This window comes from Caretta caretta, chromosome 9 (assembly GCF_965140235.1).
Source record: "Caretta caretta isolate rCarCar2 chromosome 9, rCarCar1.hap1, whole genome shotgun sequence".
NCBI lineage: Eukaryota > Metazoa > Chordata > Testudines > Cheloniidae > Caretta > Caretta caretta.
The window spans coordinates 90,112,687-90,125,665 of NC_134214.1; the positions used below are offsets into that span (position 1 = coordinate 90,112,687).

The window sequence follows — 12,979 nt, forward strand, 5'->3', positions numbered from 1 at the left end:
TTATTGTACCACATGGTGAAACAGTACATATAAGAATCAAGATCTCAAGTTTATATTATCCCAAGGACACACATGCTCCAGGTGAGGTGACAAACACAGGAAAAGTTATTAAAAGAGGGAGGTTATTGTACATTTGCAAAGTGAAGAATTCAGAAAGAACCCCTACTCAGGACCTTTGCTTAAGGTCCCAAGCAACACTGAGTTCCATGGAGTGTGTAGGGCTTTTGGGTAGGTGTTTAAAATCAAGTTTCTGGGTAAGCATGAAAGATCCCATGGCATTGTTGGTCAGAGGGGCTTTTCCGTGTGTTCTTAGGCAAAATTGCGCACACACCCCCTGCTGTTGTACATTGTTTTTTGTGCTCCAGTTGTCCACCAGTTTGCTAACCACCACCCCAGAAGTGGCTGCATTTCAACTGCTGATATCTATATATCAAAATTTGTGGGAGACATTCTGGATGACATGCACTATAGACATGAAATTATTGCATGCTTCCAAGGAGCTCACAGCTTATTGCTTGAGAGGACTTTTCCCACCACCTCTTAAAATGTGCTCTTTCATTTGCTGAGACTAATCAACACGCATCAAGCTGCAAGTCCCACTCAAAACAAGCAAACCTGTATAACCCAGCTCTCAGAAGTACCTGGGGGTGGGATTCCTGTTCGCTTTTCTCACCTCATTGGCAGTTTTGCAGGGTTTCAGGTTCTACTGGTCAGATCAGTGGCCTGGGAATCAGGACCCATGGATTTTAGCCCCTCCAGCCCCCCCATCACTCCTGGTGTCCCTGCGACAGTCATTCACTTCTCTGTGCTCCAGTGTTACCCCATTGGTGAAAGGGGGGAAATAATAAATACCCTATCCAGGGCCCCTGCCCGAGGGCTGTTGCTGGGGCGAGGGAAGGATTCAGAGCCAGGGGCTGGAGCCATCGGGGAGCGGAAGCAAGGCTGGGGTGGAGCGCAGGGCTGCAGGCAATGGGGGGCCGGACGGAATCGGGCCTCGCAGAACTTGACTCCACCCGGAGCTGCGAGCCACCTTGGGGAAGCGCCCGGCTCTGCACATGGGCCTGTCCGGGGATCTTCCCGACAGCAGTCCGCTCTCCAGACGCTGCCCCGCCCGCTAGGCTCGGGAGGCCACTGGGCGGCGACTGGCCGCTCCGGCGGCGCTGAGCGCACGGAGCCCCGGCAGAGGGAAGCGCCGGACGCGCCTAGGGTCCCCGCCTGTGAGTAGGGGCTGCGGGTCCCAGCGGGCGCGGGCGGCGGGGGGAAGCCGGGCTGGCCGGGATGCCAAGCCCCGTGCGGGGCGCTCTCCTGCTGGGGTAGGGGCTGAGCGCAGGAGCCCTGCGGAGGGACCGTGCCCCAGCCTGCGCTCTGCCCCCGGCTTCGGGGTGCGGTGCTGGGGGGAGCCGGGCGCTCCCACCCAGGGACCCTGCACCAGGGGGGAGAGGCCGGCGCCTCGGAGCCTGTGCCGGCTTCAGGTCGGGTCTTGGGGGGGGCCCTCGCCAGGCCAGAGGTGAGGAGCTCGGCGCGTGTACAGCCCCCAGGTGGGGGCTTGGGCGCCGAGGGGGGGGGCATTGGGAATGGGGGTCCCCCAGTTCGGGGGGGCGGAGGCAGGCGCTGGGGTGAGCCTGTGAGGGGCACGGTGGACTCCCCGTTGCCAGCTGGGTCGCTGGTTCTTTCCTCACCCCGGTGCCTTTTGTATTTAATCTTTGCTGCCAGGGTTAATGCAGCCGGTGCTGCCAGTGCTCAGGATGTCAAAAGGCTCCGTATGTCTATTTTAAGTGTCTAGGGAGGCGGAGAGATTAGAGCTGGAGGCCACTGACACCGAAAGGCTCGGTACCATCCGCCCTCTGATTTCCTGGTAGAGCTGAGTGTGTGTGAGTGCATCCCACTGCTCCTCTCCGCGAGATACTCCTAATTTTAAAGCACCCTTTGTTTGAGCCAAGGAACATCTTTAGCCACCTGAAACCCATGGTACAGGCTCAGCAAATCTGTTCAGTAACAAGCTGCCAGAGGACAACAAACCTAAATACTCAAACCAAAGGAGCAGAGAACAATGGAGAAAAAAGTTCCTGATATTCTAGCTGACTAGCACTCATTTCCCTCTCTAGCCCTCCTGGTCCCATGTATGGCTATGCCTTTATTATAGGGTCGGTCCTCGGGCTGGTTTTGTTCAATATCTTCATTAACGATCTGGAGGATAGCCTGGATTGCACCCTGGGCAACTTTGCAGATGACACTAAACTGGGAGGAGAGGTAGATACACTGGAGGGCAGGGATAGGATACAGAGGGACCTACACAAATTAGAGGATTGGGCCAAAAGAAATCTGATGAGGTTCAACAAGGACAAGTGCAGAGTCCTGCACTTAGGACATAAGAAACCCATGCACCGCTACAGACTAGGGACTGAATGGCTCGGCAGCAGTTCTGCAGAAAAGACCTAGGGGTTACAGTGGACGAGAAGCTGGATATGAGTCAGCAGTGTGCCCTTGTTGCCAAGAAGGCCAATGGCATTTTGGGATGTATAAGTAGGGGTATTGCAAGCAGATCGAGAGACGTGATCATTCCCCTCTAATCGACATTGGTGAGGCCTCATCTGGAGTACTGTCTCCAGATTTGGGCCCCACACTACAAGAAAGATGTGGAAAAATTGGAAAACGTCCAGCGGAGGGCAACAAAAATGACTAGGGGACTGGAACACATGACTTATGAGGAGAGGCTGAGGGAACTGGGATTGTTTAGTCTACGGAAGAGAAGAATGAGGGGGGATTTGATAGCTGCTTTCAACTACCTGAAAGGGGGTTCCAAAGAGGATGGATCTAGACTGTTCTCAGTGGTAGCAGATGACAGAACGAGGAGTAATGGTCTCAAGTTGCAGTGGGGGAGGTTTAGGTTGGATATTAGGAAAAACTTTTTCACTAGGAGGGTGGTGAAGCACTGGAATGTGTCAGCTAGGGAGGTGGTGGAATCTCCTTCCTTAGAAGTTTTTAAGGTCAGGCTTGACAAAGCCCTGGCTGGAATGATTTAGTTGGGGATTGGTCCTGCTTTGAGCAGGGGGTTGGACTGGATGACCTCCTGAGGTCCCTTCCAACCCTGATATTCTATGATTCTAGTTTCAGAGTAGCAGCTGTGTTAGTCTGTATTTGCAAAAAGAAAAGGAGTACTTGTGGCACCTTAGAGACTGACCAATTTATTTGAGCATAAGCTTTCGTGAGCTACAGCTCACTTCATCGGATGCTGTAGCTCACGAAAGCTTATGCTCAAATAAATTGGTTAATCTCTAAGGTGCCACAAGTCCTCCTTTACTTTTTATGATTCTAGTACAGTTCTTTCTAGCCACTATTAAGTTGTCTGTAGGCCACATCCCTGCACACACTTATGCATGTGCTTAATTTTACATAGGAGAGTAGTCAATTGAAGTCAATGGAATTACTCACATGTGCCAAGTTACTTTCAGACAGAAGTGTCTGCAGAATTGGGGCCAGAGTTTGGATCTAAAGTTGACATATCCATAGTATTTAGGGAAAAATTAGCATTTTACTAAATTCAAAGGAAAAAAAGTTAAAGAAATAATAAAAAGTCTTGACGAGTGATATTGCGGAAGTTGCATGTATGCATATCACACTTAACTTGCATGTGTGGTATGTTACTTTCCTTACTGATTCAGAGCCCAATTATGCAGTATGTACAGAATGGCTGCAATATCAGGCCCATAAGTGAACACCAAAATGGGTTCATCGATGCGCACCTTATAATACCCACATGAAATCAGACAGTCTTACAGGAAATTGGTGGGTTTGCTCTACCCACTTCTTCGCAAAGATTTAACAGTAGGCCACTGTAGTGAGGCTTCTATTAAGCCTGTTCTACTAAAATTTTACTTTGTTAATTTATACCACAGAACACTAATGTTTAAATGTGATGAAGTAAAATAAATAATTAAAATTAAATGACATTTTGTCAAATAAATAAAGTACATCCTTGGTTATATTCATTGCTCATGTACTGTATTGGTTAGTGTTTTCCTGTCATTCATGTGAATTACTGAGGTTTTATCATATGTAAAACTGGCACCATCTTTCTCAGAATATTGTTTCATGTGTCTGTGAGTCAGCTCTTTGTACTTTATGCTCTAAACCAGTGTTTAACTTATGTTAGCCCCACAGGGCCAACATGCTTACTGGGGAATGAGCTGGATTTTATTCTGCCTCATGCATCATCAATAATATTGTCCATTAAATCCCAGGTGTGTAATCTTTAATACTGTGCTATAATACACTGAAGGAACCCAACTTGACTTTCAGGTCTCAGGATGGGTTTGCCACACAGACGTTAAGAAAAATCCTCTCATCTTGTAAACTGAACAAATGATCTGTAATCACAAGTGCTAGGGAACCACATCTACTGTGCCATTTGTTTAAGCATCACTTTTCTGATGCGATCCCCAGTTTAAGAGCTTGCTCCTTGCTAACCACCCATCCTGTGAGTTAGTCCTTATTCATGCAAATAGTTTTATTGATTTCAATTGGGAATGCTTGTGTGAATAAGAATTACTCATGTGAGACAGATTTCTTAGGAGCATGCCCTACACATGCACCATGTGCATGTACCTGGGTAGCAAGGTGCACACAGTCTTCCTCAGTATGGCCCTACTTCACCCAACAAATCATTCCCTCTACGTAATCCTGTGTAGTCACACCATTTTCCTTAAAGATAGGCCTTGAAGAAGTGCAACAGCCCTGACAGCCATTCTGATGAGCCCCAATGTTGCTTAGGTGCTGATCTTGTTAAGACCTGGGTGTGGGTGAACCCCTGTATACCCACATGGAGTGCCATGATGACAATGGAGCTCTGCATTAGCTCACTGCAGAACTGGGGCCTTATTAGTTTTGAAGATGGTACACAGCTTTGGACTGTGGGAGGGAGGAAACTCATTTACATAAACTGCTCCCCCTGGGCAGCCTTGCAGTCCCCTGCTGTGGCTTTTGTGGCTTCCTTTTTGATCTTTGATATCTGCCTGCTATCGCCTTGGCATGTGAAGCTTCTATAGTTTGCATGCCTTAGAAGCAGCAGGTTCTGCTAGAGGGGGCTTTTAAGTAATGCCATTTAAAGCATTAAAATTGCTTTTCTGATATTTGCAGGGCCAGCTTCAGATACTCATGATTTCCACTCTCTCCACTGCAGCAGCCCCCCCTGAAAAGCATGTAATAATACCTTTGTATGCATGCAGGTGACGTGTTATATTATAGGAAATGTGGATATATAGGTGCTATATTGCTGCAAAATTAATACAATGAAAAACAAATGGTCACACATGACTGAAACCACTTTCTGTGAGTGGGTGTTTCTGTCAGCAAGATGCTGCTTGATTATTATTATTATTATTTTTTGCATAACACTATACAATGTGCACTGTTGGGACTATTGTTGAACCAAATACCTTACTTTGGGCTTGAGCCTGAAAGGTGCTGAGTACAAGAGTAGTTCCATTGACGTCAATGAAATTGCTCATATGCCTAAAGTTAAGTACATGTTCAATGCTGTGCAACATCAGGTCAGAGTCCTCAGCTCTTTGCAAGATTGAGTCCCTAAATATTTGATCAAAAAGACCACATCCTCACAGACTGGGTATGAAGTTAAATCCTGGTGTAGGATTCCAACCCATAACTCTTTAGCCCTCAATTGTGCCCTCAATTCTGATTTACTTAGGTGCTGACCAACTCCCATCTTATTTACTTAGGTGGGAGTTGCTCAGCACCTCCTTAACTTGGGCTTTATATATGCATAACGTAAATGTATGTACAATACATATATATTAACAGTACAGTGCAGATTGCACTCTGATTTTCACTATGTAACTAAACTTTAATTAGATGCTCCAGCAGCAGAGACTAAATATCTTCATGTGTTTATCACTATACGGGTTGAAAATGAGATGTTTTTCTCCACTGTTGTTTGCTTGAGTTTTCATTCTAATGCTCAGTGAAATTTTCTTAAAACCAAATGTCTAAGATTCCTAGATGCCCAGTGCAGATTTGATTACACAAACATTACTTGTAATTTGGGACCTATAATACAGTCTTTTTAGCCATTGCCACATATTGTGCAATCAATATCCACTCTTCCCAGTCTCTCTGGGATCCAGTAGTCATGATAAATTAATTTTGCTGTCTTAGTGTAAGCCTCAGGACTTCAGAAGATTTACTAGTGCTAGTGCAAATATTACCACAGACTTCAGATTCAAAATTAATGTTTGTCTGTTCTCCAAATTTGTCTTAATTTATCAGTTGGTATATTTGCTGCAGACAAAATATACCTACCAAAGGGCTGTTTAGCCTTTTCATTTACCAAGAAGAGGGTGGGGAGACAGGGAGGAAAGAAATGAAGAATGATCCTGCATTCAGAACCCTTGTTATTGATACAAGAAAAGTCCGCTTATTTGGAATGTTTCGCAATTAGATGATGCTGACAGATGAAAATGTCAAGATCATGAATAACTGTTGAAGAAAGGGTTAGAATGTTACTTAATTCTGAACAATGGAGAAAATGAAGATGCACTGAACAGTATTTGTCTCATTCTCATTACATGATTATTCTGGATGGTTTCTATGGGAGAAAGTCTAATATGTTTGGTGCTAACAAATAAACATTCTTGCGTCTATAATCAATACTGCATAATCTTTGCTGTAATTCCTCTAAGCCTTCCGGTCAGGATTTTTCATCCGTATTGCTGAATCATTTAAAAATAGTTTTAAAATGAAACTAAAGAAAATGAACAGAGGCCCAGCGAGTGTTTTTCTGAGGATTTTCATTAATCTTTGGCTTTATACTACAGCCTGTGTTTACCATGTGGTTGGTTTCAAAATCTGTAGTTATATAATGTGAACATCAAGCTGTGTAATGACAACTCAAACATAGGAGTGTGACCAGCGTCCACGTTATACACTCTATCGTGCACAGTGGGCCACCAGTGTTATCCTGAATCATGCGTGCACACAGTTGTTAAATCTGAAATAATTTTCAAAAGCAATACCAATGACACAAGCATAGACTTCATTTGAAACTGATCAGTGACTTCAAAAGTAATTAGAACAATTTGCATAAGGGCTTGTTACTTACCATCTGTTTTAACTGGAAAGCAGTTTTTCCAATAAGACTCTAACAAGTTACTGTGTCTTATTTAAGACCAATCTACAGTGCAATTTAAACAGAGAGACAAATAAGTTTGTCTTGATCTGGGAAGGTTTATCGCCACACCTTTTGCTGATAACTTGTATATGCAATAGAATGAGTGCTACAGGTTACAACTGGAAAATACCTCCTCACATAGCTGCAGATGAGATATGTAATTAACTCCAATAACAGGAACCATTTTAAACAATATTACTCAGTGTTGCCAATGCCTACAGTGTTATCACTTGTCTCATGATAATTGGTGTTTTTCTTAAAGCCTCAGCTCTTGGAGTCAAGGGATTATGTGACAATCAGAGCTTTCATTAAAAACAAAAATATCTAAGTTTCTGCCTTTATGGAGAAAGACTTGAAAATTTGAACTGAACATACCCTCCCAAGGGCTCAGAAACTAGAAGACAAATATCACCCCCATATTATTTTTTGGTTTAAAAATCATGAGTTGTTTTAATCTCATAATTTTATTGAAGCCTAATTCATGATTTTTAAAGGTTTAGGGTTGGAAGTAGTGCTCCCTAGTGCTTTGGCAGTTTACAATAACATGGAGCTAATTTCACAGCCTCTTTATAAGAAGCTTCTTAACCCTTCAAAAGAAAAATGGAAGCTAGTGCAGGTGGGTTTATTTTTCTGATGGCTTTGACCCCACCCCCACAGCTGATCTCATCTGGGCTATTTACTGTTGAGTTATACAACGAGCACTGCTCTCACAAAGCCATTTTCTGTAACTACCAGATTTGCATATCTGGATCTATTAATTATTTCTCTCTACTGCAATATATATCTCATTTCAGTTTGATTAAAATTTACTAATAAATGGAGGCTACCATAATTCATAGGAGTTGGTTCGATATTATTGCCTGTGTTTGCTGGAAAAGTTGACATAGCATTGGTTGAAAGTAGACTATCTCCATAAAATCAGTTTTTCCACTGCAGTTGTCCTTTAGAAGAATGTCCTGATGTTCCATTGATTTAAGTGACCCCTGCTAGCAGTGAAGGGGTTAATCCTGTTGACTAACTCTGCCCTTATTTATTTTACCAATTTGTGCTCTATTGAATGACTAGGCTGCTTTTAAAACACTTTCAGCTTCCCTAAGAGAGTTAGATGCAGCCCCTTCTGTGTAAGTAAGGAGCTTTGTCCAATGTTACACCATGGGGCTAGGAGTCAAGCAATCTGGTCTCTTTTCCCAGCCCTGCTGCTGACTTCCTGTGTGACTTGAAGCAAATCACACAGGGCCTGCTACTTTTCCCAGTGACGTCGGTCAGGTACTGATTGTACCCAGTAGATTGCAGGTCAGGCTCTGTCCCAGATGTGGACTCCCCACAGAGCTTCCATTCCAGAAAGATGCATGAGATGTTCACTCTAAGATCCTTTAATGCACTGCCCAGGTATGGCTGATCTGGTCTCAGATAAGGTAAATTACACACACAGCACCAGGTACCTGCTGAACAGTATCATACAGCTTAGCATTTAATTACAAAGTCAATGGGAGTTTTACCTCTGTGACTCAGGATTAGAGCTGAGTGAAAAATGATTTTTCAATTTGTTAGCTAAACTAAACCGGGGGGAAAATTAGTTGTAGGAAATGAAATATTTTTGGCTTTTCTCACTGAAATAAAAAAAACAGAAAAGAAGTGCTTCCATCCCAAACAAAATTTTTAGTTCTACCCAAAATGAGAACATTTTGTTTGGCTGAAAAGATATTGAGTTAAGTTTAGTTTCCAGTTTTTTTTTTCTTTTTTGTTGTTTAAATACATCTAGGCAATTTTCTAACGTAACTCTGCAATTTGAAAAGAAAGTTGAAATGTTTCATTTAGAAAAGGCTGAATTAAAGTGTTTTGACTTCTTAAAAATAATGTTGTTCAGTGAATAAACCATCTGTTTGCAAAGCTTTGCCAGGTCCCCTTAGAATACCCATCTGTAAGCCCAGAGGCATCCCACTGCCTGAGAGGCTTAAGGGGGACATGTTCTCCCACCCCTGTTTTTAATAAGCACTTTGACCTTTTCAAAGTAGAGGCAGGTGTTAGGTATTCCCAAGTCAGATCCTACCCCATGCCCACATCTCATTGGTTTTTTGGGGGGTAGGCTCCCCTACCTTCCTGGGAGAAGGGGTTCAGTATCATCGTTGTAGCTGTGTTGATCCCAGGATATTAGAGGGACAAGGTGGGTGAGATAATATCTTTTACTGGCCCAACTTCTGTTGGTGAAAGAGACAAGCTTTCAAGCTACACAGAGCTCTTCTTCTGGGTGATTGTGAAGTGCTCTGAGAGTCTCCTTTTAAAGAAGCTCTAGTAGTGCAAAGTTATGAATATAATTATCCGGGAACATGTACCAAACTGGGGAGTGAATGGTGCTTTCTTGATTTCATTCTTGGTTCTCCAGCTACAGTACATGTTATATTCAAGTCTGGCATGAATTGATTTAACAGGTTAGGGCACCACATGGGACACTGTGGATTTGTCTAGCTTATCCTTCAAATCTCAGTTTAAAAAAAAGAGATGGAACCATGATATACAGAGAGTGGGATATGAAAAACCTCCTGTCCATTAGGTCAGTGGTTCTCCACGTGTACCCATGGTGGTACGCTAAGGTCTTCCAGGGAGTACATCAACTCATCTAGCTATTTACCTAATTTTACCACAGGTTACTTAAAAAGCACTAGTGAAGTCAGTACAAACTAAAATGTCATACGGTCAATGATTTGTTTATACTGCTCTATATACACTGAAATGTAAGTACAATATGTACATTCCAATTGATTTATAATTATATGGTGGTAATGAGAAAGTAAGTAATTTTTCAGTAATAGTATGCTGTGACACTTTTGTGTTTTTATGTCTGAGTTTGTAAGCAACTAATTTCTAAGTTAAGTGTACAGAAGACAAATCAGACTCCTGAAAGGGGTACAGTAGGTTGGAAAGGTTGAGAGCCACTGCATTAGGTCAACAGAAGGTTAATAAGATCAACAGAAGATACTACATAGTAACTGCCTTATGACAGCACTTATGAAAGCCTTTTGTAAACATCCTCCAGACTTTGACTTCAAAAGAGTTAAGAAAGACCTTGTCTACAGACTTCCACTCTGCACCTGGGCTTTAAAGTCTGCCCCCTATAACTGCCCCCAGTGTCCGGTCCTTCTTTTTGAAAATGACATAGCAACTCAACATTAGAGACTGGAATTCAAAATCTCAGCACAACACCTTGGCCAACTGCACCGTGTTCTTCCTCACCTCTGTGTTTCTTCAGTATAGGAACAATAATTATACAAGAAGTGGAGGAATGTTAAACCATTTATACATGTATTACTAACTGCCAGCATATGTTTCTTTAAGGGTTTATGTTTCAGTACCAATTTCCTTTGTTGGAATTCATCTTTTGTGCTTTCTTACCTTACCATTGTGATGACTGAAGAGTGGATTTAATGAATGTTAGACCCCCAAGGCTGCTGGCTAGTGGGTTCTTCAATAATTAAAAACAATAGCTTATTAGGGAAGAAAATACATTAAAAATGTTAAGGTTCTTATTGTAAATCAGCTTAAAGCAAGGGAAATCTGAGTTTTATCTCTGAAATTCTTGCTTTAGCTGATTTGTCAAGTCTGTAGAATTAAGTTAATCTAATTAAAAAGATAATATCAAAATATAACAATGTAACAACCATCTTAATTAGAGAGATGATGAGACAGAAGGAGAGCAAGCCTGCTATTGCTATAGTAATGGGTCTAAAGAATCTGCATTAGAAGTTATACCACACCCACTTTTGTGCATGTGAGTGGGGTTAGAAAAGTGACTAATGAAAAACAGCATACTCTCACTCACCAGATCTCACCCCTCTGTGTATAAGAGTCATATATGCTGACTTTTTACTTCTGCTATCAGAAAAATCTCAGTTTGACTTTCAGTTAACAGGGCTAGCAGATAGGCAGGAAAGCATTTTTACATATAGAGAGAGTTAATTAGAAAGACAATAAACTGCAACTTTTAACACTTTAGCAGGGTCGCTTTTTCAGAGTGGAATCAAACTTTAGCTTTGTAAGAACTCAGACCATGTTGTCATTGTACGTGGTGTGCAGCGTTGTTAGTCCGTAACACTCTTCCACTGTATTTCCCTGGGGCGACTGTAATAATGTTTTCTGTTATATTTGGCAATAATCTATCAATTCATAGTGACAATACTATGCACAGTCCTGGGAAAAGGCTGGTACTGTTGCTGCTCCAAAAGACTCATTAATTTTAATACTTAGTTTCATTTGTCTCAGTGAAATCTTGACCCTTACCCATTATGTGCAAATAGTACAATATGGAATATTGTGATACTGAAGGTAACAAACTATAAAAGTCCTTCCATAATTTAACTCGGCAGTTGTATCTTTTGGTTGCTTTAAAATACTAGAAGGGCCTGGAATTCAAATGATATGTTAAAGGCCTTTAAAACATTAAGGACTGTCTAAGAATTTTCCTGGTGTGGGGGGAACTCTCAGCTGGGGGCAGAACCAGTACACCTGGTTCTTGCACCACTCCCCACACCTGGTCTCCAAGTAATGGTATCAGTACTTTGCTCTGGCTTATCCCCAGGTGGTATATAGTTCCTCGGGGACCATTGCCAGCTGGCACAAATTACAGCAGCTCCCAGGCTACTCTAACCAATGCAGGAAAGATTTGCCTTGAGAATATGATCCCCTCTCTCACTGCACCAAATGGAAACTTCTTGTGAGAGAGAATCTGGGCCTACCTGCTTTAATGGGAGCTAATAACCTGAAGGAGATAGAGGAAGACTGTCTAGTTAAATATGATGACACTAAACACTCCTCTTGTTCTTATTTTCCTGTTACTCTAAGTTTATAGTTGACTGGTATCTCTCTGTATGGAAGTTACTTTATTAAATCTAGTAGCAGAAAAGAATCTGTAGCTAAAATCAGTGTATCTGCATCAAAAGTTAATCATATTACCAGGACTAACAAAGTTAAGCTGATTCCTGTGCATGCAGGGTGAAATTCACTCCAAGAGAGCTTGAGCAAGGCTCTAAGCATCAATTAAGCCCCACATTAAGACAACTGAGATACTAAAAGCAATGGGCACCTAATTAGAGTGATTTTGATTGAAATCCTTTACATGCAACACAACTTCTCTGATCAGTAGTGAGGATCTCATTTCAGCAAGGTACTTAACCACATGCCTAGCTCCAACATGTGTAGCCCTATTGAAATCAGAGGGTACTGCTCGCTGAATGGGTGCCCAAATTTGCTAAATAGTTCTAGGCTTTAAAATGCTGCTGAAGTTTGTATCTTTCCTGCAATTGGAAATGTAGTAGATTATTTTGTCTTCCCTTTTCTGTGGGAACAATGCCAACATATTTAAGAGATGGTTGGGAACAAACTGCTGATCTTTACGGATTCCTAGAAATGGAATTTGACTAGTCCAGTGTGGTGCTGTGTGAGAACCTGCATGAAGTTGCTTCTGTACAAGGTATGTTTTGTTATATAATGATTTCAGAACTCTTGACTCAAGGGGACATATGCTCAGATGAAGCAAATTGGTGAAGCTTCATTGAGTATAATTTAACTCGGCAGTTTGGTTGACTTCATTGGTGCTATCACAGTTCTTCTTTCATATGGCTGGTGTAGAGAATCAACTGCAATTTCACCTGAAGTTGATTGAGCCAAATGGCTATATCAGGAGTAGCAGAATTTATTGCAGTAAATGCCTCCTTCTTATTTATAAAATGGGCAGTAGATAGCCACGCCGCGGAGTCCTTGATTTTCCATTTGTACATTATATACCTGCATCTACCATGGCTG

The 12,979-nt window shown here is 42.3% G+C and overlaps 1 protein-coding gene across 1 annotated transcript in view; it reads left to right on the forward strand.

Annotated features, from left to right (window-relative positions):
- Positions 1 to 1,005: 1,005 nt before the first annotated feature.
- The window catches only part of KIAA1210 (KIAA1210 ortholog), an 89,926-nt gene continuing 77,952 nt past the window's right edge, over positions 1,006 to 12,979 (forward strand). The window contains exon 1 of the mRNA XM_048864610.2: positions 1,006 to 1,217. The gene's annotated coding sequence lies outside the window, so the exon portion shown is untranslated. The remainder of the gene's footprint in view (positions 1,218 to 12,979) is intronic.